The sequence below is a fragment of the Gopherus flavomarginatus genome, chromosome 14 (assembly GCF_025201925.1).
Source record: "Gopherus flavomarginatus isolate rGopFla2 chromosome 14, rGopFla2.mat.asm, whole genome shotgun sequence".
NCBI classification, from domain to species: Eukaryota; Metazoa; Chordata; order Testudines; family Testudinidae; genus Gopherus; species Gopherus flavomarginatus.
In genome coordinates this window covers 16,858,641-16,883,929 of record NC_066630.1, presented here as the reverse complement: position 1 = coordinate 16,883,929, position 25,289 = coordinate 16,858,641, and the positions used below count along the sequence as shown (strand labels likewise).

At 38.9% G+C, this 25,289-nt stretch overlaps 1 protein-coding gene across 2 annotated transcripts in view; it reads left to right on the top strand.

Annotated features, from left to right (window-relative positions):
- Positions 1–10,049: 10,049 nt before the first annotated feature.
- Positions 10,050–25,289, top strand: part of CDH11 (cadherin 11) — a 99,771-nt gene continuing 84,531 nt past the window's right edge. For both annotated transcript variants that reach the window (XM_050923185.1, XM_050923184.1), the window contains exon 1: positions 10,050–10,274. The gene's annotated coding sequence lies outside the window, so the exon portion shown is untranslated. The remainder of the gene's footprint in view (positions 10,275–25,289) is intronic.

Below are 25,289 nucleotides of genomic sequence, written 5' to 3'. Positions count from 1 at the left end.
CAGAGAGAACAAAGAACAGGACAAAAAGCACAAAACAAAGACTTCCCTCCACCAAGATTTGAAAGTATCTTGTCTCCCGATTGGTCCTTTGGTCAGATGTCAGCCAGGTTCACTGAGCTTGTTAACTCTTTACAAGTAAAAGAGACATTAACCCTTAACTATCTGTTTATGACATGAGCTTTCTTATGAGTGAAATTCTCATGAAAATTAAGGCTCTTCTCACAGAAGTTAAGGGCTATATAGGCAGTTTGGAGATGGCTGAAATCTTTTCTGAGGCTCCCAGTCCCAGGAATCTCCTGCTCAGGTTTGTGAAACTGGGTGAATTGTTTGTGTGACCCATACAGGATCTATTTTTGTTGTGAAACCTGAAAGAGGCCTGGGTTGACAAGAAAATGTTAAATTGCTCTAGGGTTTTTTTTAATGATACAGTATATAGGAATTTTCAGGCAGGACTGAGGTTCGTCACTGATTTTATTCAGTGGCATGGTTGAGTAGCCTGAAAATTGTTTCCACCATTTACCAATACCCACCATATATATGCTTAAAATGTCAGACATTGTTTGATGTTTTAAGGCTTTTTGTTATTTTAATTTCTCATTTTGAGAAATGGAAGGCAAGATGTCCCAGGTCTCCGCTATTGAATCATCAGAAGATCCAGCTTTGTTTTTCTTCTCGATAACTAATGTTCCCAACTAAATAAAACAAATAACCAAAAGCATCAAATTACTAAAACAACAAAAGAACAGCTACTAAAAATTGTTTTTGAAAGCTGTGTGGTCTCTTGGCCTGCTTATATAAATGCCTGGAAAATGGCAGCAGCCCATTTACTCAGTGATGAAGAATGGATACATTCAGCTGTTTGATTAGTCTTCCCTACCCCATGAAAATGCCATACAACAACCATCTCCAACTTCAATTTTGTGTTAGTTGCTTAACTTTCCATTTTAGTTCATCTCAAGTTCATTCTTAGCCCCAAGTATTCTCCTTAGTCACAAAATCTGAGTAGTTTTTTTGTTTGTTTGTTTGTTTTTCCCCTTCCAAATGGCTGCTCTATAGAGGACAGAATCTTCCCAGACCAGGCCAAAGAGTAGTAGAAGCCCTACCCTGTGACTTGTGCTGTGACCTTAGATCTATGTGGGTATGTGATGGTGGTTCAGCATACATGGATGTTTGGCTGGTGGAGCCACCTAGCTGAAGATTTAATGATCATTCCATGTCTTTACACCAATATTCCCTGAGTGATACTAAAAAAGAACCCTTCTGGGGCACTATTGCATGGTATAGGGATTGCAGACACCACAGGACCAGATCCAAAGGTCACAAAAGTTGGTGGAAAGACTCCTATTGATTTGAATGAGAACTCTGAACTTTCTATATCTTGTGCCTCCAGACACTGGAACATTATTGCTTGTGCTGATTTTTGAATAACGTAACTGCAGAAGATGTTTTACCCTTTAAAAGTCAGAGACTGAAACTATGTTGCTAGATTCTCTATTACATCCACCAGTTAAGTATAAAAACATCTTACCTTCTTTGAAACAAAGCCTGTCATTTTCGTCCAGCCCTCTCACTCTCAGGGAGTCACTTGTACCCCTTGACCAACTAGTGTATGACAATTAAAAAAAAAAGGAACATGATTTAAAAAAAAATCTGCCACGAATACTGAATAAATACCAGTCTCTTTAAATAACCATCCATATACAAGCAAATTGGTGCTTTATTACACATGGGAGTTTTGCCTAAATCTTATATTGCATCCAATGATCGATGAACTTTCAAAACTAAATGGAAGAGTTTTTTTTTACTAAAGCTACATAGATCATTTCATTTTTCTACATTTCATAATTGAGACTGTTTTCCTGTTTTCTGACTGAGTATTATGTGAATCATCTAATGTTTTAGTTATCTCATGTGACTTAAATTATAATGTTTAATAATATTTATATCTAATGATAAAAGCAGTATTAAAGAATTATAGCTGTATGGAGTTTAAAGAGCAAAGCAAACTTGTTTTTTTGTATAACCATTTTTTATTCACTTGAGCTTATTAGATGGAAGTGGCTATGGATTGTTTAAAACATCAGAGAGATGTTAATGCAGTTTTGGTAGTTCAGCTGGTTCAACTTTATAGTTTAAAGTAAAAATCATAGCTAAAGCTTTATCATTTTATCATTATTTTGTTGGGCTATGAACAAATGGCTCCATTTATAATTGTTTACCCGACAGCTACAATTGTGATAGAGCACTGAGATATGTGCAATATGGTCATTCATACACCAGTATAACAGTGCCTCTGATTATGGCCTTGTATGGGTAGATAAGTAGCTATTGACTCATAGTAGCAGAAACAGCACAGGGACATACACCAAAATCACAAATAAAAATCTGAAATACTTGAGGTGCTTGCTGGGCAAGATTGACTATCTCAAGCTGCGAGCATTAAATGAAGAAAGATCTTTGTGCTAGATAAGCATGACTGCCTGGTGTTCATCAGTACAGAAGGGTTAGCTACTAAGATTACAGGAACATCATTCTCCCTTAAATCTACTTGGCCACATTTTGGACTATTTGCAAACTGAAGTTACATACTCCAACTATATACTGAAAAAAACATCATTTGTCAATCATAACATGCATTTTCCTTAAATGGAGCACAAGAAAACAGAGAAATGTCAAACTGTAAAGTTTGTAAATATCCTTTTTTCATGAGTGAGAATAAGCAAAGGTATTAATTATACAGCACTTGCTGTACAAAAGAAATGATGCTCAGAAGTGAAATTAGAACACAAATATTGGTACTAAGGATTAAGCTATGTCGTTTTTCTGTCAAATTGTCTATGTTCAAACTGTGTATGCTCTCTAGTAAGTTGAAATCATTCCTTGGACAATTGTTTTATTGTAAAATGAATTATATAAATTATTTCCTCCAAGTCCCTGAGTCATTTAAACACCCCAACCAGGATCTGGAATTTCAGTAAGGGCCTGATCCTGCTTGCCCTCTTAATCACAGTGCCATTGAAAGGTAAATTCTCTTTATACAATGGTGATGATAATTTCTTTTTAAGGTGTGGGTTCAGGAATAAATGAGTCTCAAGTTCCTAACTGTAAATCATATCTTGTCTAAATAAGAAATCTAGCTTTCTGATCTGTATCCCTAAAAGCCCATTAGCAAAAGACACAGTTGCAGTTAAAAGTTTGAGATTCATCTGACATACCATTTCAGTTTCTTCTATTTTTTCTGTGCTGTATGGATATTAGGTAATAAAGACTATTGTTACAGTGAAGTGTGTATATATATCCTCTACATGCAGTACTTCAATATAAACAAATTCACTTACTTCAGAATGGCATTCTCTGTAAATGTGTTTCAGTCTAAGTCCTGTAAGGACAAATAACCCAGCTTAATTAATTATTCTGGGCCAGATCCTTAGATGCATCAACTGCATTGAGCTGTTCTGAATTATACAGCTGGCAAAAAACTGGCTTAGATGTACCTGCGGATTCTTCTGGCATGAGGGAATTTGACTGGCATAGGAGCTGACTATGCCAACACCTACCTAGCCCCCAACTTGACAGATGTGTTGAGAGTAGAGGTGAGAGAAACAAAAAGGGTACATGGTCAGAGTGCTGTTGCATCCCAGAAATTCCTACCAAGCGATAGCAAGCTTGCCTAATTTTGATCCGCCTTAAACCATACTGGGGACTGAATAAGTACAGGATGGGCCCAGAGATCATGGATCTGGAAAGGGCCATACTCAGCTGTGCTCAGCACATGTTGTGCCAGATCTCCTGATGGTATAAATTGATTTAGCTCCTGTTGCCAAGGTCATAATTAAAACAAGACTTTCCATTAAACAGGCATTTGATAATTGTCATTTGAAAAAAGATCTCTACCCAGAAAGATTTTTTTTCTCCCATTAAAACATGAACAAATTTGAGCCGCAGTTCTGTAATTGGATTTCTAGTAGTGGGTCCTTATATCTGCATGGTGTCCTGCTAAAGTCATCCCCAGTAGTCTAATCACACAGTTTGGTTTGCAGGATCAGGGCCTTTGATCTCCCATAAATGGGGAGTGGGGTGGAAGAAGGGGGGCTGGGCACTGCCACCACAGTTGCCTTGGACCTGGCTGGGGTGGGCAGGGTGGAGATGGAGGCTGGACACCGCCACCACAGGCATGGCAGGGGAGCTGGGGTGCAGAGAAATAACTCATTCAGGATGTCATTTAAAAACAAACAAACAAAAAAATCTATTATCCCATGACTTTTACATTGAGATGCAGGCAATACCAAAGTCTCTTCCTTTTGTGATCTGGATGAAGAGTCACTGTCCACTGTGAACTCACTCTCAGTACTTAGATACACTTGTGCTCAACAGGAGATGTCCCCTCCATCTTACTTTTTTCCTTTCTTCTTTCCAGATTTGGACAATTTTTCACTAACGTGATACACTGAGGGGAATGAAAACAAACTCTTCTAGTCACTGATGTACCAGAATAAAAGCATATGCAAGCCATTTACTCCAGGGCGCCATTTGGTATAGAGGTGGAATGCACTTTTGGGAGTACCTGTTACAGGTCAGTATTCATTATTACAATTTTAATTCTTACAAGAAGACACTTGTGCAGTATTCAACTGGTTAATCATAAAGGGGAAAGATTATAATATACAGATTGGAAATACAATATTTTCTGTATCAGAAGTTTGTTTCTTCTCCTTTCCCTAATTCTCATTCCTCCCCACCCTTTAAAAAATAGAGCCTTTGTCTTTTCTCTTCCTTTTTTAATACTCTCATGTTCAAGGTCCCACACTTCATCCTCATGTCCATAGAGAAATACCAAGACCTGCAAGCTTTGTTGTGGTAGCAGATTCTATATCAGTTGTTTTTAATGAGATTATTTTTTAACCTGATATCTGTTCTATATTTTTTCAACCTTTCTCAAAAAAGAAACCATAGTTAAAGTTCATATCTCCTGAAAGAAGATAGTTGTGGCTGCAAGGAAGGCTGTGGCTATTGGATGTTTTCTGAGGGCTGCCAATTTTCAGTTGTGAAATAAATGAATTAAGTTCTAATCTTGTCCCTCTCACCAAGATGCACACTTTTGCTAAAATACACTATCCCTCTAGGCTCTCCTCTTCTCACTGTGCTGCTGCAGCTGTTGCTATTTCATTTTCCTACCTCTTGGCTCATGAGAATACTACTTTTTCTCTTCTCTAATCCCAGCTGCTCTTTGGTTTCTCATACTGAACCAAATTCTGCTTCGTTTCAGTGAAACCACATTGAACTGAAGTTGTAGGTGTAATTTTGGTCAATATTATCTTCTGTTAGCTGTCCTAACTCCTCGGTCACCTTTTCTCTCACCTGTTCCTTATCTTCCCCCATTTTGAGCTCTTTCCAGCTCCTGCTGTTAGCAATGTGGGAACCCTGTTCATGTTGCTTTTATACCTCTAATACTTCCCAGCAGAAAGAGTGAAGGGAGTTGCAAGACTCTTATAGGTAACTAAAAAGGAAAAGAGGGTTTCTTGAAGCCATAGGGAGGAAATGGCCTGTTGGGGACTAGAGAAGAAAGGTGGGGAAAAAAAGGAAAAGAGGCAAATCTTTCATATGACTGCAGCAATAATCACAACTAATCCAAATAGATAAGGTATAGGGATAACCGTCTGAACTTTTGGAGTGCCTATCTGAAGTGAATCTTTTGAAATTTATCAGTCAGTAATTCCTCTCAAACCATTTCAAGCAGACTAAAACATATGTTCAGTTATAACTTTTTTAACTCCAGTTTTAACTTTTTAAACTTAGAAGCAAAACAATCATTTTGGCTCCATCAAAAAGATCTATCAGAAATGTGTGATTGGCTGTTTTTTTTTTCTTTTATGAATGTGTGGGTTAAGTTTCATGAACTGAAGTACAGTTCTCACTTTCCCAGAACAATTATTAAATTAGCAGAGCTGCATGTAACTCTTCAGATGCTTAGAAAACAAATCAGCTAGCTTATTTTCAAATGATAAATTGTGATAACTTACTATGCAACCAACAGATTTTTAACCAGTTCCAGATTTTCTACATTTAAACCCACAGTAGAGAAAGTCACCATCTCTTAATTTTGTCAGATCTGTTATCACAGATGTTCCTAACTGAAATATACACATATGTATAAATAAATAATGCTTAATAATGTTTAAAATATGCATAAACTTCCTTTATTTATATCTGACACTGATTGCATTTTGACAATAGGTTTCTAGCAGATGCAAGTGGTAATTATGGGCTTTATTCTTCTCTCATTGCCACTTTGAGCAGGATCAAGACCAATGTCCGTAGCAGACACTTGCTACTTTTTCACTCCTAACTTTTGCACGAGGAAGTCATCTCTGGACAAATTTTCTTCTAGTTAAATGTGATCAATTTAATGAGCACTGGCCACAATGCACAATTCCTAACATCCAGCCCTAGCTTTCATGGGTGAGGAGGAAGGTTCCCTAAGCAGCAACACTGGTCTATGGAAAGATATTGCACGGCACAGAGCCCTGTACGTGGCAGGGCTGGGAAGGCATGGTTTGGGTAATCCATGTGGATCCTCCTATGCTACATCCCATGAGGGTAGGATTCATAAGAACCTATTTTAACCATCCAGATGGTGTAGATTCTGCTGTTCTGTGGCCCGGGGGATTTTTCTTCCCTTGCCTCCTGTACATCTCCCTTTAGTATTTGGTTTTGGCTGGACTCTGTGTTTTGGAGCTATCTGCCAAATCTTGGTCCATAAACAGGAAAAATCCTGAGTAAGGATATCAAGATGAGGTCCTTCCAAAATAAATCTCCTGAAACGGTGACATAGTAACTAGGAACTGTTCCTTTATTTATACACCATGGAGTGGCTAATACTAATTTGCCATATTCTGCCCTCAGATATATCCATGCAAACCACTGACTTCAGTTTCTAATCATGAACAAAATTTGACCTAATATGTCTTGTTTTGAGGTTTGGCTGCTGACTGTTGATGCTGTTGAATCCACAAAGGGCAGCACTGAGCATGGGACTCTATTGATTTGGATGGGAATTTCACCTTAACTTTTCCTGCAGGATGGGACCCTCCAACTACAACTGCTATAGGCACAGGATCACACAAGACAAATCTAATAGAAACATCTGATTAGTTTTAATCTTTGAAATTTTAGCTCAGAAAGCAGGGGGCAAACTTAAGCCAATCACCAGATCCAATGTTGACACTCATTTGTTAACATGATTCTTGAATAGAATTAATGCACCCTTACATTATAGATCAATATGCTCTTTGACTAAAGAGTATTACAAGTACCTTTTGTGTATGCTTAATTAGATTGAAATTGCTTTCACATTTCCTTTATAGTCAAGAAAAATCTGATCTCGGTAGTTTAAAAAGAAAATCTCAACGATCATCTCTCCACCTATGCTCCCAAAACTAACAATGGAAAAGAGAAGAAAACATGTTCCAACAAACTCTCCAGCTCTGAGCTTTGCCAAATGGAAATTCAGTTGCCCCTAGAGATAACAGCAGAACCACACTAAGTATCAGTCACTACAGTATATACTCAAAGGAAAACAATTGCTTATTTCCATGTAATAATTCCAGAGGATTTAGGGCATAATCCACTTTGCATGAAAATCAGTGAAAAGAGTCCCATTACCTTAAGTGGGAGTTCGCAGGCCCATTGTGAGAAAAAGTAAACTCTGTGTTCTGCTCTGTATATGGGACCAGACTTTATATGACAGCCAACTCTTACTTGTGTAAAAATCTCTCAACGTGCTGCCTTCCCTCAAAACAATGCTCACGAAATTCCTACTTCTTCACAGCTTCCCTCTCCCAAGACAAATTTCCCTCACAAAGCATATCCAAAATACATTCTTATCACTTGTTCTCTGAAACTCTCTTCCCTCAAAAACTCCTCAAAACACCTTCCTCTCACTTAGTTCCCCACATCAACTTTGCTCTTATAAAACTTTCCCCAAAACCACTTCTTCTACAAAACAAATTTCCTCCTCACCAGATATCTGCCACCTGAAAACACTGTTCCAATCAAAATAAAATAGTAAATAAATAATATTTTATTAGCTTTTTACTCCTTTCAATTCACCCCCAAGATGTTTATCTTTTTCTTTCACTTCTTGTATCCTGTCTCACCTAGATCGTAAACACCGCATGGCAGGGACTGTTTTCCTTGTTACTTGTCTGTAAAGTGTCCAGACAATGGAGCCCTAGTCTGGATTGGGGTTTTCAGGTGCTATCATAATATCAGATGATCTTACTCCATATATAATTTAAAACATTCCTACTCCCTAAAAACTGTTTCCCTACAAAGGTAACCCTGCCCCAATGGGATTGTGAATTGAATCTCCAACTCACAATGGCCCTTTCAATATTTTTTTTTCTTTAATTCTCTAGGGACTTAATTCTACTAACCCAGAGTGCCTGAGGCTCCCTGCTCTTTCCCTGAGACCAACGGTACTCAGGAGGAAGTAGCTTTTAATCTCCTGAGCTCATGAGCATTGTGTCCCTCCCAGCCCAGGGTGCTTTAGTCCATCTGCTTACCAGGCTGCCCCCTTCCACATTTTGTTCCTTCTCCAATGGTAATGGCTGTGCTATTTTTTTCCCCTCTGCATAGAGTTGTTGGCAATGCTGAATTAACCACAAAGTACAGGAGTCATGTTCTTTGGGGTCTGGCTATAAAGTCACAGAACAATGTGAGTGTAGCTGAGGAAAATCTGTGGAACAGACTGAGACATGGGCAAATTATCTCCACCCAATGAAGGCTCCGGTGGATGGATCAACCCAAACACTAAAGTAAACTCTTGGGATTAGAGACCACCCAACTGCCTCTTCTGTGCTTATTTTTGGGTGGCTGGATATTAGGTGGACAGATATGGTCTGCTGCTGCTGGAGCACAGGTGGCGGGGAAAGGGGATGATTTATCCACTGCATTCACTGGGAATCCAGGGACCAGACAGGTCTTCGCTCCACCATGCTGGTTCTAAGGCTGATGGAAAAGGGGGACTTGGGCCATGGTCATCTCCCCCTGGTTCCTAACTGTGTGTGTTTGGGGGCGGGGAGTGAGGCATCTGCTACTGCCATTAGTTTTTGAAGAGTGGGCCTGGCTGTACTTTTCTCTGGTGGTCCACAAAGTGAAAAGACTCAGCCACTTCTGCTGTTCACTGAGCAGCCTGGCATGGGGCTCATGGCCCCTGCCTCTGGTTATGGGGAAGATACTGCCAGTGGTCCTCAGACAACTAAAGACATGGTGGACAGAGGGGTCTGGAAGAGGGATCGATCTCTAGCTCCACCTCACCCACTAGAGCAGGGGGTCATGCAAACCCCTCCCCAGCAGAGGTCCCTGGATGCTAGGGCCACTCGGCCTCCGCTCTACCAAACAGAGCTGGCCAGGGCTTGCCACGTGGCAAAATGTTGAGGAAACTTTCTAGGAAAATGTGTAACTTTGAAAAATAGCAGTCGATGGGGTCGACACCCCCTGGGTTCACCCAGTTCTACTAACAGCCCTGGCTGGGGTGGGGCAGGAGGGCTCCCCCTCAAAATGAGGGCCCCATACTGGGCTGGAGGTCACTCCCCAAATGGGGTTCTTTTGCTGGGCTGGGAGCCGCCCCACAATCGGGGCCCCCTGCTGGGGTGGAGCTCCCTCCACAATCAGGGTCCCCTGCTGGGGTGCAGCTGCTCCCCACACAGCCAGGGGTCCCCTATTCGGTAGCCGCCGAGTCCCCCTTCCCCTAGGTGCCCCCCCCCCCCCAGGAGACGGAGCCGTGGTTTAGCGGGTGGCCCCAGCTGCAGTCCCGGCAGTGTGGGTGGCCTCGGCCCAACACCCGTGTGTGTGGGGGGTGTGGAGCCAGGGTCCCAGGAGACCCCTCATGGCGGGGTGCGGGGAGCGCCCCAGATGGCCGTGCCGCAGCCCAGGCTGCTCGCAGCCATCCCCCCGGGCAGCTGGGCAGAGGGACGGGGCGCCAGGCTCCTCCTCAGCGCTTCCCACGCGAAGAGCCCGGGAAGAAGCAGGAGCCTCCAGCCTATTCCTTCCTCTAACCCTGCTTCGCTCCCCCTCCCTCCTCCCGTCCCCTCCTTCCCCCGCTTCTAATTCCTGCCGCTCGCTCCGAGCCTCATTCAGCCGCCGCCGCCAGTGGAGTGTAACAGGCGGAGGATGCTGCGGTGTCTGTTCAGTGTCTAGTTGTGAATGGGACTTGCCTCCTCGCCCTCCGCCGCAGGTGACAAGGGAAGCAGCCAGCCCGGCTGGACTCCCAGGTAAGGCTCGGGGCCGTGCCCCCGCTGCACCGGCAGAGCGGGGAGCTTTTGCTGCGGAGGTCGCCTTTGAGGATGGGCATTTTGGGGGTGGGGTGGGGCGAGGGGTGAAGGCTGCTGCCGGGAGAGGAGCTGCGGGGTGGAGGGGAGGAGAAGGAGCTTTTCTGGTGGTGGAGAGAAGCGGAGGCGCTGTGTAGAGCTCCCCTGCCCAGTGGCCGAGGGAGCCGAGCCGGCTAGAAACTTGACAGCAGCGAAAGGCTAAGGAGATCTGTGCTGTGGGGAGCGCCCCCGAGCCCCTGGAGGGGACGGGCAGGCACGCACACCCAAAACAGACCCCTTGATTTTGCGTTGGGGGGGGGGGTTGAGTATGGGGAAAGCCGTGCAAGGGGGTCCTGGAGCCATCGCCGGACAAGCACAAGCCACATCCGGCAACTCTTCTCCCTGGCTCCTGAGCAAGTCCGGCTGCGTTTCTTTGCATCAGCTCTGTGCCGCTGGAGCTGACTGGCTTCCAAAGGGGGAAGAAATCTCCTTGCGATTCAGTATTTTGTTCAATCTTTGAGTGTGCGAGCGTTCAAAAAACGGTCCTCCGGATAAGCAGGCATTAAAAGAAACGAAGTGAAAAGCAGCTTTTCTCTTGCCATGGTAGCTCCCAATCATGAAATGGATATGCAGAATGCGAGCGAAAATGAAATGAAAGATGCCTTCTCCAGAATAGGAAGGGGAGGGGGGGAAGGGAAGCGAGCAAGACTTTGATTTTTTGCTTGTTTTTAAATTCATGCAGCAGTAGTCACAAAAACCTAACACGGTATCTATACACTGGGTTAGTCTAAAAATCATCATGGTCTATATGTAATCACAATCTCAATGGAGGTAAACTAGATGAAGCTTTAAGACTGCACGTCCACATACATACCATTCACTTTTAGAATAAAATCCCTTCCTGTGTAATCCTCCAGGAGCACATATTGCAATCTGACATCATAGTAAATGACTTTACCTTTCATAGATATGCGCATATGTTATCTACCCTTCTAAAAATATGAATTTGACCAGGATAGGACTGAAATAAGCCAGTTAGCATATACTGGGGAATCCTCTTTGTACCGTTGCTAAAAGGGGCACAGTGTGATTACCTAACGAAGTATCTACGACAAAGGATTCTCTTTAGCAACAGGAGTCACTAATTCAGAAAATAGCCTTTAATTTGGGGAAAGTTCATTTGTTTTTCACATTCCAATGGTTTGTAACTCATTGGAAAGGACTTTCTTCCTGTTGATCTGTGTTGATGATATAAGAAGTTCACAGACCATGAAACCTCTATTAAGAAGTCAAATATTTATAATTATTTAATAATAAAACTGTTGAATGCAAAAAGCAATAAATAATTCCAAAGCAGAGATGCTGAGACATATCTGGTGAAGTAGGCAATATCCTTATTTTTTTAAAGCTTGCAATATTTCCAGATTTATGTGGTTTCCTAGGTAAATATCACATTTTTTCTCCAGTCCAGTTAAAATGTCAATAAATAAATGTTGTATTTAATTAGGGTTTTTTGCAATAATTAATCTGAAGTGGGCATAAATCAATTCCTTTTCCACTGGGATTTGAAACACAAGTCAATGATCTTTTGGGTCTTTGGATTTTTTTTATATGGAAATGCAAATGCAGATGTTTTCTTATGAGCAAAAATTTTATAGGACAACATCAGCAGGATTCTTGATGTTGGGAGATAAGCAATACAGAACAGGAGAGAGAATAATGCAAGCTAGAGCAAAGGAACCAAGCTTCGTATCTTTATTCCAAGAAGCCTTTTTCCCCCTACCACATTTCTTCTACCTATTAAACCCTAGAAAACAGAAGTTTCTGATTGTTCTTCCAAAGCAATTTCTCTTGCTATTTCAGGAGAAGAAAACAATAAAGTTACAAAACAAAGGACTACAGATCTTACCAAGGAATGTAGACCTCTATAGGAAAACAAGTTAGAAATCACCTTGTGATTCGGATTTTCTGGTTGAAATATTGAATTTGTATTTAAACCTGAATCTTGGTACTCTAATATGAAGAAATAAGTATGATTGGAATATGCTATTTGTAGACTTTTCATAGCAGCTTAAACTTTGCTGAAATACACATAGTCTGCTTATATAAGTGTTTTTGTCTATAAAAATTATGATGATCTGGACTAGATCATTATTACAAAAGCAATTATAATAAACTCTGTTAATAGATGGGATAAGTGATTGCAATTTGTGATTAGCAATTTTTGAATGAAGACCTTTATAGAAAAACGTTGATTGAGAGACTGGATGTTAAAATTAAATTATTTCTGTTGCACAACACATTTGGAGCAGTTAGAAGTGTAGAGAAAATTTCATGATTTTTCTGCAAAAACGTCATTTTTATGTGTTACGTGAGTTCAAGTGCAATTAGCATACTATTTTAATAAAGTTTGAAGTATTGCCTTTTGTTCAGTTCAGGATATATGTATCCACTTTGGAGCTGCAGTAGCTTAGGAGGCTACATTTTCCACAGATCATTTAAACAAATAATGAGACTAAGCAGAACATATTTTTACTACAGTATTCTTAAAGGGATGTTCTTTTTAATTCAGGTATTGAGCCATTTTTTGTAAAAAATATAATGCAATCGCAAACTTCTTTAAAGATTAGTTCTCTTTTTTGCTTAGTGTGTCTCTATTAAAATTATTTGAACCCATTCTGAATCAGACATTTTGCCATCAGATGATAGTGTGTGAGAAATAATATTTTCACTTGTTTCACCTGAAACCATTAAGCAACATACTACATATCTGTTGGTGGCAAAGCCTTGGTATTTGTATGTAAAGCTCAGAATCTACATGCAATTTCTAATAACATGACAACTTTTTTTTTTATTAAATGGCACTTTGGTTTTCACGGTCCCTTTCTTGGGCTCAATTAAAAGCCCATTAAAGTAAACAGAAGTATTCCCACTGATTTAAATGGACTTTGGATCTGGCCTTGAGGCATGTGATTTAAGAGAGCTTCATTTTATAGTTAAGTACTGACATCTCATTTCACTGTCTTAGTCTCCGCATTCATTTTTTTTCTCAATGGTACTACTACTAAGTTGAACAATATTGAATGTATCAAGTGTATATTGTTAAAATTCTCCGAGTGACATGAAGGTGCAGGGGTGGGAGTAGAGGTGAGTCTCTAATTCTGTATTTGAGTTATATTGTTGAAGATTGGGGGTTCCAAAACATTCTCCTGGAAAGTATAGTTATTTTTTTCATTTTGAATAATGTGTTCCAAAACTGCATATACAGGATTACTAAACCCTTTTGTTGTTGTTTTTGTTTAAATAGTTTGAAGTTGAAAGATGGTTATAAGACTATATTAGATTCATTTATAAATTAGAGGATTTATTTGACTAAAAGATCTCAAGTTTTGGATGTAGTTTTTACAGTACTTATATTTGTTATGATCTCTGGATCAGTTTAAAAATTGTTTGGTTTTTTTTAAGTTATAGAAGTATGAAATCAAGAAGGAATTTATATCAAATTCCTCCAAGATTTACTAAATTGGACATTATGTAGTTTAATGTCTCTGAAGTAACTGTGGTAGTAAAGAAATTATAGCTGTAAATCCGTTTCTTTCATGTATAACGGTAGCTGGAAATTTGGGGCACTCGAAATTTGGTTATTGTTCTTTCAAAGGCGTTACACTTGTGAGCACTAGAGGGCACTGATGCTCTTCTCTAAATCACTTCTGTGGCCCATCTGCTTCTCAGGGCACTATGAAAAGACGTTTTGTTACTACCAGCATTGCAGGCCCTCTCAGGGGAAACAGAATTCAATCTAGCTGTGGTTCAGGCTAATGCTCAGGCAGTTTGTCAGGATTAACATCTTTCTAGTCAGTGGATCGTGTTACCTTCAGCATCATATTACCACCTTGGAGTTCAGTACAAAGTTTTGAAATCATGTAACTTTAGATTGTATGAGGAGTGACACAGCTGGAGTCTAGGTGTAAAATAAATAGTATCTGTTCTCCCAGCAGCAATGATTTTTAAGAGATTTGCTATCTTCTTTCTCTGTCTTCCAAAAAAAGCATCAGTTCATGCTATGGGAAAGGAAACAAATGTACAGACAGAGAGAGGAGAAAAAGTAATATGATAAAAAATTACTGGTAATACTTGGATAATATCTTAGCACATTCTTCCCAGTGATGGAGGATATTTGAAAAAGATAGAAAGACACTTTAGATAAGAAACAGGCATGCATTTTATATTCAAATGCACAAATTCTGCTCTTATTTATGCTGGCATAAACTGGTGTCATTAGAGTTCCTCTGAGTTTACATCAGTGTTACTAAGAACAATATTTGGCCCACAGCATCCCAGCTGTCATTTTGCAAAACACTTTGGGATACAGAATTCAATAACATAAATAACTGATTCTTAGGGTGACCAGATGTCCCATTTTTAAAGGGACAGTCCTGTTTTTTGGGACTTTTTTTTTGTATAGGCGCCTATTACTTCCACCCCTGACCCGTTTTTTTCACAGTTGCTATCTGGTAACCCTATTGATACTTGAAAAATAAGCCATTACTAATAACATGCAGAAATGGCATATAACAAAGTATTGATTTGAAAATGTTAATTATTGGCATGTGAAATTGTAAATCAATCTGTAGTAAGTACTATGCATACAGTTTCTGATTCCAGTGTTTGTCTCTATTTGGGCTGAAAATCAGACATATAACCTGAAGTTTAGATGACTTACAGAAATTTTAGCATATGATTGCAAAACCAGAAATTCTCATGGATGCAGTTTAATGATAGTTACAAGGTCTCATTAAATCATATCAGTCAGTTAACTTCAAATATAAATCATACAAGTTATTCTATAGTAGTGTGTAATGATTAGAGCGAGCTGCTACATACTTTAAGAGAAAATGAAGATTGCCCCTGCACCGACATACATGGGTGCAGAGTCCCTTTCCTTCTCCATCCCCAGTGCACCTATAGCATCCATAATGCCCTTAGCTGTTGTCAAAATGGATGATTTACCTTGCCAGTGGTGCTCAGAGGCCTGCAAGGGAATGTCTAGGTGTGGTTGGTTCATCTTTAGTGCTTCCACACCTTGCAAACCAGCTAACATTCAGAGGCTGATATCAAGTGGAGCAGCCAGGACTGCTGCTGGCTCGTTTGTGGAAGAAGGCATTATCTCTTCCTCTGCTTGACAAAGACATAATACTTTCTACTGTAACTGGCTGGATGGTGCAGTGGTTTCAAAACCTTCAGCTCCCACAGTGCTCAGCTGGCTCCAGGAGCTGTAATTTAGCTCTCAGTTTTAAAATGCTGTTTTAAACAAATTCTAGTTTGTTGCTTCAAACTTTTGCAATGAACAAGAATCCTCTGCCTTCTGAATCAGCTAAAGAATTCATCAAAGTTCTTAATTGTATTGGAATAGATACTGAGTTGAAGTAGTAAAAATCAGTCTAAATGGATTATAGGAGCAAGGATTAAATGAAGGGTGGAAAAGAGGATGCAGGGTTTTCTGAAATAGCACTGGTCAAACACTACTGTACATTTCCAAGAATAAATTATTGTTAGAAGGATGACTTAGTAGCTCATCACCAAAAAAAATAAAATAAAACATACCACAATCGGGCATATAGCAACCTTATGAACTAAGTATGCCACTCACTAAAGATTAATTAATATTATTGTAGAGCAAACAACATTGAACAGAACTCCTGCTGTTACATTTTAAACAGAATGAACCCAAGTGTAGAAAACATCAATATATCTAAGATGTAAATGCTTTTGAGATTTCATGTTACTGGAGAAGTAAGAGACCATATTGGCTCTCTCAGTAGCAAAGCTCCCATTGATGCCAATAGGAGGCAGGGACCACATTGCTCAAAGGCTGGGATAAAATAGAGAAAGAATGAAGTTCAACATCCTTTTAAAATACAATTTGCAGAATTTTAAGGTTTGTGCAAGGTGACAATTTGATAGCACTAAGAACTCAGCTGCATTTATCCACCAGACATGTACAGCACCGACAGTGCAAGTTTCCCCATGCTGCACAAGCATGGCTCAATCCTGTTCTAGGAAGAGTCTAGATCTAAGAGGTTACTTCATCCTCTGTACACATAGAACTCTCAGTCACCTCGATGAAACTGGCGACTGGGGGCACCAACTGGGATTTTATCATACGGACATTGTGTCTGCTTGAAACAGGACTGAGAGCACGATTTCATTTCAAATGCAACTCTAAACATCAACAGTCATTGCCAATTTGGGCCAGGTTAAAAAAGATGCCTTATCCTATTACCTTTCTCCAAACCCATCCAGTCTGTTGAAGAGATGCTTCAAATGTATTGCATTTCAGTGGTCATAAATTTTGCATAATACCTGTTAATAAGTATTATCTGTTTGCTTTTGTATTTCTGCATAAACAGATGCTACAGAACTGTTGTTGGAATGTAATTTTTATCCCAGGTAGTCTACTGGTGTGTACTTTCAAATAAAATAATCCAGAAACATATTAAGTCTCAGTGGTTAAGTTAAATAGTTAGTTACATGCATGCATATCATTCTGCCTAGAATAAATCGTAGTTGAGTGTAAACCAGATGTGATAGCTCTATTGGAATCAGACTAAACCCTATTTCCATGAATGCTAAACTGTTGTATTAATACACACGTGTTGGCATAAAGTCATAAATTTAAATGGTTGGCCCTACCTTGATTGAAAGTAATTATCTCAAAGATCTTGTCTGCCCCTAATGAATGAATACTATGTTATCCCCTTCACCTTTTTTCACCTACTAATTTAATTTTGTATGTGGACTTGTAACAAACAAAATAAATGTATTTTGTGTAAACTTAGTCTAGAATTTCAAGTTAAAATGTTAGTACCAAATTAAAAAAAATACTGTGCAAAGAATAATTTAAACTATAATTAGTCCCTGGATAATTAGTCTCAGATTCAAGCCTTCTGTTTTTCTTAAGGTGATTTCAACACATAAATATATAATTTCAAAGGCAATTATTTCTTAACTCAGACAACTTTTAATTTGTTCTATAAACGTGAAATTCAACAATTATGACTTGGTTTTAGCTAATTAATTAATTAATAATTGAACTAATAAACTTTATGATATCAGGATTTTAAGTAAACATGTCTCCTCTTTTTGGTATACAAACCTGTAATAATAGTATTAAGAGCAAATGGTTCTAACTGGTATTTTTAAAAAAGTTTTTCTTGAATAGTTAGGGCTAAGTTTTTTGGTGGTTTTTTAATTATTTTTTTTAATGTTTAGGTTCCATGTGATTAATTGCAACATTTTCAGCCACTGTGTGGTTACTTTAGGCTAGTTTTTGATTCCCTTAGTAATTTTACCTGCACAAGAAGTTCCACTGACTTCAGTGAGACTTCTGTGGCGTAAGGTACAGCTCAACATGAATAAATTAATCATGGCCCTTTATTAACAGTTGAATTTCTTCAAATCATCCTTTTGGATTTTCATGGATCTTTGTGGATCTGGCTGAAGGCAAAGCTTTCAGATCAGTACTTCTACCAAGCAAAGAGTCAGTCCTTATCTACTTGGTGATATACTGCCTTTAGTTAGTCACTTATGGCTACCATGAAGCTCATTTTGGCTCACTAATCAAGATGGACTTGTGTTTTTCTTTACTGGAAATAATTTGGAACCAGGGTAGTGACTCTAATAACCGTTTAGTGAGGAATAGACAATACTGGGTTGAAATGGCAGGATGCTGTCAGATTAATCCAACATATGTACCAGCATGCCAAATATACTGCATGTGATCCTCCTATCATTCTATCATTAAGGATGAGAAAACTGATATAGCTAAATACGAATCAATTCAAATTTCATCCAAAATTCTAGTGAGCCTGAACAGAGTATCATTTGAGCATAACCCTGACTCCCTCACTGTTTTCCAATTGTGCATGTTTTTTTTGCAAATGTTCGCCTAAGACATAATAATGTAAATTGTTGAGACATACTATTCTTGCAAGATTTCAAGCCCAGATATAAGAGGTTCAGAGCATTTGAAGGGGTTTGAGTGGCTAATGTCAGTGTCTGATTGGAAAGTATGTGTTTTCTTTTTTAATCGATTTTCACAGTTGTGCAAAATTATGGATTTTAAACTTGTTTTATTTTTATTGATTTTAAATTTTTTAAGTGGTGGGAAATTGTGGGGGTGGGGTCAGTCAGATAATAATTATTTTATGACAGACATTGAGATTCAAAAAGTTAAAGCTTTATAAACATTAAATCACATTGTCAACACCACATATTAATATATATAAGGTAAATATCCTTAAATCAAATGCGAATATGTTCTCAAGCAATATTATTTTTACTTTAACTGTAAATGTCAATTATTTTAGATGAAAATATTTTTGTTGATTTCTGTACACCTCTACCCCAATATAACGTGACCTGAAATAACACGAATTCAGATATAATGCAGTAAAGCAGTGCTCCGGGTGGGCAGGGCTCCACGCTGCGGTGGATCAAAGCAAGTTCGATATAACGTGGTTTCACCTATAACATGGTAAGATTTTTTGGCTCCTGAGGACAGCGTTATATAGAGGTAGAGGTGTATGTATGGTGAAATCAACATTTACTGACATCTACTAATAAAAATCTAATCCTTCCAAGCCTCCTCATGTTCCAGTTAAAACTTGTAGCCCGGAGAACAAATCTGATCAATATATAACCAGTAGTTGAAAGTCAGACTCGATTATCATAATGGTCCTTTCTGTCTTGAGAATCTATGAATCTAAGAATTGGTTAATATTCATGTGAAATATGATGATTCACAAACAATGGAGGCCTAATTACTATTTGGGCCTAATAGTCAACTTTCAAATACTGAATTTATTGCACTTTTTAGAGAAAGAGAGATGTTGTGCGTTTCAGGAAAGTATCTGTTAAAAATTGGTTAGTTCCAAGCCACTATAAAAAAAGATAAATTTGCAACTTTCAGATTTATCTTGAAACCTTATCTTGCACTTTTTCTGTGTCCTCTCCTTTTCCACATAGGATCTTGCCAACAGTTTCAAAGAAAAGATGGACAGGATCCACTAAGACCGCCTCTTATGCCCCTCCTCTCTAGCACTCTTTTCACCTTCCTCCTTGTTATCTACTCAGGGACTTCCTTTCCTTCCTCTTTCACATGCCCCAGTGAAGCTAGCCCTTCCTGTCACTTGAGCTTCTTTGCCTTACGAATCTGTCTCTTCATACATAATCTATCTCTCTCAGCTCAATCCAGATTTCTAGCGATCTCTTGGACATCTACTCCTCAATGTCTCACTGGCAACATAAATATAACATGGCCAAACTGAGTTCATATCCTCACTCAAATCCCCCATTCTCTGTATATACCGCCAATGTTCTTCCTGGCCTATAACTCTGCTCCCTTTCATTGCACATCCTAGTGTGTCCAAATGCTGCCACTCCTTTCTGCATGCTGTCTATAAGATCCAACCTTTTCTTTCAGTCCAGATTTCAGGTTCAGGCTGTCATCATCCCTCCATCTTGCTGATTAACATAACCACTTCCTCTCTGATCTCCCAGACTCCCACATTACCCCTCTTCAGTCCATTCAAAATGCTTATTCCAAGATCATATTCCTTGCCAATTGATCTAACCACATCACCCCCAATAACTCCACTAACTTCCACTTCTCTAGAGCATAAAGTTTTAACTTCTTGTCATTACCTTCAAGACCTCATAATTTTTGCCCCTCCTCATTATCAAACTTGTTTCTTTTTGCATACCCTCCCTTCCCATCTCCTCCATCACAGATACCAGCCTCAATACCCCATTCATCCATTTCAGTGGCAAACTTCTTTTGTGCCTTTCTCTATACTCTCCTGTCCACAACATGTCTGAAGTGCCCTGGCTAAGCTGATCTGAAAGTCCTCACCTTCTCGTTTTTCAAGCCTATCTTTAAGAACCGCTTCTGCTATCAAACCTAGATGAAATTAACCAGGATATCACTTTATGAAATAAATACCCCTCAAGCTCATCTTTTCGCTACAGCACATTGCGCACTGGTCATAACTGGATATTTGAGTAATCTTAGATGCTACCCTAAACTTCTTTATTGTCTTGTTACCCGCCTGTGGCTACACATTGTCTAGGTTGTAGGCTCTAAAGATCAAAGTCCTTGTTGTCTTTCTATTTTGCTAGGTGCATGCAAGTTAACAGGTGCAGATAGAAATAATATATAATAACTTTATACTGTGCTTTAATAAATTCCTATCTTAGTTAATTAATAACCAACAAAATCCAACTTTTAAGTAATATGATATTGATGCAAACTGATAAATGATGAAGCAATCACATACAAAAATGGTGTTCCACCATAACTCACTCTTCCATCCTTCTTAAATTGATCTGTTGTGCCTAGGTAATACATCTTGAAACCTTCTCTTTGCAGTACGTGGTTCAACTGGGACATTTACAATTAGAATGGCAGAAAATTATGGATATAGTTTCACCTTTGCATCACAGTTTTCAATTTGTTTGCTGCTTTTCAGTGATGTTGGAACATATACCATGCTGTAATACCACCAGTACTGATGAACTCCATTGATGCATGAAACCCCCAGGCTGTCTCCATACCCCAATAGGGTTCAGTAATGCTGTAGCTTACGCAAAGGCATCTTATGATAGTAGGTGGAAACTGGGACTATCAGATATCTAAGCATTCTGAAAGAAGAAAATCAAAGAACATTTTTAAATGCTAATATGTTGAATACCTCTTTTAGATTGACAACTGGAGATATTCAGCACATATTTGGAAAATAACAGAATTTTGCACTTTATGTTCAGAAGTCCTCTTTAAAAGGAGCTGTGTCAGTGCACTGATAGGCTTCCAATTATTGGACAAGTTGATTTTTTAAATTAGTTATATAAGCGGAAGAGAGCCTTTGAAATGATGAATCTTTACACTTTGTCAATTAAAATTAGTCAAATTGATTAAAATAAAATAAATGTAATCATCATTAGTTCAGGCAAAAAAAATCTCTTTTCAGGAAAGTGTTTAAGTTTGTGCTTAAAGCTGAGCAGGTGCTTATGTGCTCTTCTGTATCAGAGCCTAATTTTATTTAAACTAAGAGATCATGATAGAAATGTAAACTTCAGAGATACAAATATATCACCATTCTTAGAGGTGGGTCAACAATGGAACTCCTTTTGTTTCCCAACATAACATGGACAATAAAATACATTAGGACATAGAATTGAACTAGTCCTGGATTTAGTTTTCCAATATTGAAAACAAACCACCCTCAAATTTGCTTATTTTTGTAATGTCATACTTTATATATTTATAAGTATAATTGTTTCTTTTTACATGATTAGGGAAGGCTTCAGCCTTAATCAATTATGAAAACAGTTATGCAGTTTGCAACAAAGCCCCCTGGAGCAGTATATCATGTATGGTATGTTATGCAATCAGCAGGGCCACCCAGAGGATTCAGGGGGCCTGGGGCAAAGCAATTTTGGGGGCCCCTTCCATGAAAAAAAGTTGCAAAACTATAGAATATTATATTCTCGTGGGGGCCGCCACGGGGCCTGCGGCCTGGGGCAAATTACCCCATTTTCCCTCCCCCCCCAGGCAGTCCTGGTGATCAGCATCTATTTATGTAAATAGTACATGGATTAAAGTCTGCCTACAGTCACTCTGGTGTAAATCAGAGTAACTCCCTGGACATTAGTGGAATTACTCTGATCTGCACCAGTGTTAATGAAGAGGGAAATTGGTCCAATATTTTAAACCATTTTTTGTTATTACCTCAGTTTTTACAATAATAACCTAAATGTAGGCATATTTTTATGACTAAAACCACTTTTGAAACTAGCTGCATTAGGCATGCAATCCACACACTATCATATGTGAGAAATTGCACTAATATAACTTTAATTTTCCAATCAAATTGAACAAGAAATGAGTTTGGCTGAAATAATCAAGTCTATAGTGAAAATGCCAACTCTGATACTTACCAAGATGTGATAGTTGCTTGTTGTCTTGACCTTGGGTTTTTTAATGTTTAGCTAGAGGTTGAAAGGAGTGCTAACTGTAATTACTCCTTTCTTAAGGTTCTGAAGGCCATAGTCTGCAGCAGACTTGAACCAGATTGTCTGCCTATATCAACTTACTAACTGGGTACCAATGTATATTTTATTCTCATAGCCATTAAATGCTGTTTTTATGACCAACATTAATTGACAATTCAGCCTTTTTGAACTTCCTTTTAAAAAATAAAACAAATCAGCACATTCTTCCTTCTGAGGGTGGTAGATGTAGGGAGATTTGTCTAATAACTGGATTGTTTGATTGATTTTTTTTTTTTTTTTTTTTTTTACTTAAAATGTGAACAAAGCCACTATTTTCAGGTTAAAGGTCTACCAAAAAACATGTTTTTCCAAGGCTTGAATACTTTTTTTGCTTTAAGAAATAGTCCTATTTTTTCTTCAAAATGTGTCTATTTTCAATTTGATTAGACATGGGCCCATTTTCAAGTTCAATATGAAATGCAGAAAACCTTTAATGTTAGAGGTTAATTTCCTTAGAAATATTTCACCACCTGCAAATACCTCTGACAACTTTTTATTCTCTGAGTCACTCTTTTGGACAGTTTCCTATATCATCGGTCGTTTACTTATGTATGCAGCACCTGTGACAATGGAGTAAATAAAATATCACATTAAACATTAGCCTGCTCTACCATTCTCCCAAAATCATACATATTTTTCCTTTGGGGCTTCTCAAAAGGCCACAAGTTTTATTATCCAGCAAATTAGTAACATATCAAATGTTTTTAATGCAGTCATGAATTTTTATCTATATCCACATGCACAAACTTATGTGCCTGTTATCTTTAGTAAGCCAAGCATATTCATTATGACTTCTTAAGTCTATGGCCTTATGAATTGAGATGTCAGTCTGAATGACACAATTCCTTTTCACCCTGGTCCTTGAAGGAAGGACAGCTTTCTGCCGTGAATGCTACCATGGAAGTCCTCTCTCAAACCTACTTTCCTCATAACAGCCTATTTCCACAGTCAGTTTGAACGCTAACAAGAGTGTCAGGTGATAGCTCCCTATACAATAGTTATGCTTTCTATAATCTATAATTCCTTTTTAATGATCTCTCCACCCTCAAGAAGAGACCAGAGAATGCATGGGGAGAAGTGCAGCTCCCTATCTCTGAGTGAACCCTTTACCATCTATCCCAGCAGTGCAGGTAGGCTGAGGAGATGGGGTTGGAGCCACTTTAGGTTTAGGAAGATCTTCTGGCTTGGAAATTCCTGATAAGTGGTGCAATGAAGCTATCTTGCAGTCCTAGAGCCTGCCAGCAAGCTGAGCCCTGGTCTTAACTTAAAATTTTTATTGACCTAGCTATGTTGCTCAGGGGTGTGAAAAATTTGCGTCCCTGAGTTCAGTTGGTAAACCAACCTAGTCTCAAGTGTAGATGCTGCTAGGCTGATGGGAGAATTCTTTCTCTGATCTAGCTACTAGCACTTGGGGAGATGGTTTACCTGCATAGACAGAAAAACCACTTCCATCAATGTAGGAAGCGTCTATGCTGTGGTGCTACAGCAACATAGCTGCAGCTGAAAGCGTGAATTCCAATCCTTCCATACAACCCCCTACTTTGGTTAACAAAACATATTGACTCTGGATTGGTGTAGAGAGGGGTGGGATTTCACCTCAAGAGATTTAAGGATTTATTTTCTTACACTGAAGCTTAATTAATTCAGTCGTACAGTCACTTCATTATGAGGATCTGTTATTGGCTGATTCTGCCCCATCTGTAAACCTAAACATTCCAAATACATTTAAATTTTAAAACAAAAATGTAGCATTCCCTCATATCTTTTGTGCACAAGTGTCAATAAGGGTCCCATTTTCAAAGAAGGTGGCATTCTATGTGTCTATAATATGCACACTTCTTCTGCAAAGCCAGCTTTCTGCATGCAAAAAATGTGATGGGCTTGCACATGTAGTGTACTGTTTCTGCATGGAGTAATCTAATTGACATGCACAATACATGCCCACATACATATTTTCTATACATAGAAGTATGTATCATATTTTGAAAAAATTGGCCCTAAATATGAACTGATTTTTTTTACATTGAAGCCTAGTTAGCTCAGTCAGAAAACTACTTTGTTATGAGGAGCTGTTTTTAGGCACTACTGGCTGATTTTGCTCCATATCAGGTATGTAATGTAAATACGAAGACAAGACAATTCAACTGGAAAATCATTTCAATGTGAGATTTTTTTCAGGCACAGAGAGCTGACTTTGATGTAACCCCTTCTGCAATGAACTACCTACCAGGTGTGTGATACAAAACTGACCCCCTTGTGCAGAATAGCAAAGCTGATACTGTGTGTCCCCTTTGAAGTGCTAGCTGGGAACATTAGCTCTTCCAAAATGCTGCAAATGCTGCTAGCAGTTGCAGCACACAGAGAAGGGCTTAAACATGGCATGGGCCAGCTACCCTCCTGGAGCTTCAAACAGACAACTTCTACATTAAAAAAAAATGATTGCAGCAATTCCTTGATCAAAGCTCAGGTAATTTAATCATTTTCCTTTATGAAACAAGGGTCCTTGAACAAGCCCAGGATGTCTGGATACTAGAATATGGGGAATTTATTGTTTCACTCCTTCTAATATCCCAACATCAAAGAGAGTTTGTCCTATAGCCAAAGTAGTCAGAAGTCAAAGAACTCAAGCAAGGACTGGTGAGTGAAGCAAGCAGATGTGACTCATTCCCCCAGCACCTAAGTGAGCTGGAAGTTAACCTGACTCCTATGTGGTGAGATATTTACCACCATGATTTCTTGTTTTTATTTTATGTAACTAAACATCTGAACTGGACCATACAAGGTACCGCCTGAAATGCTGATCTCCCCCAACTCCTGTAAGGCCTTTTTATTTTAACATTGTTTTTCTTGTTGCATGATTTTGCTTTG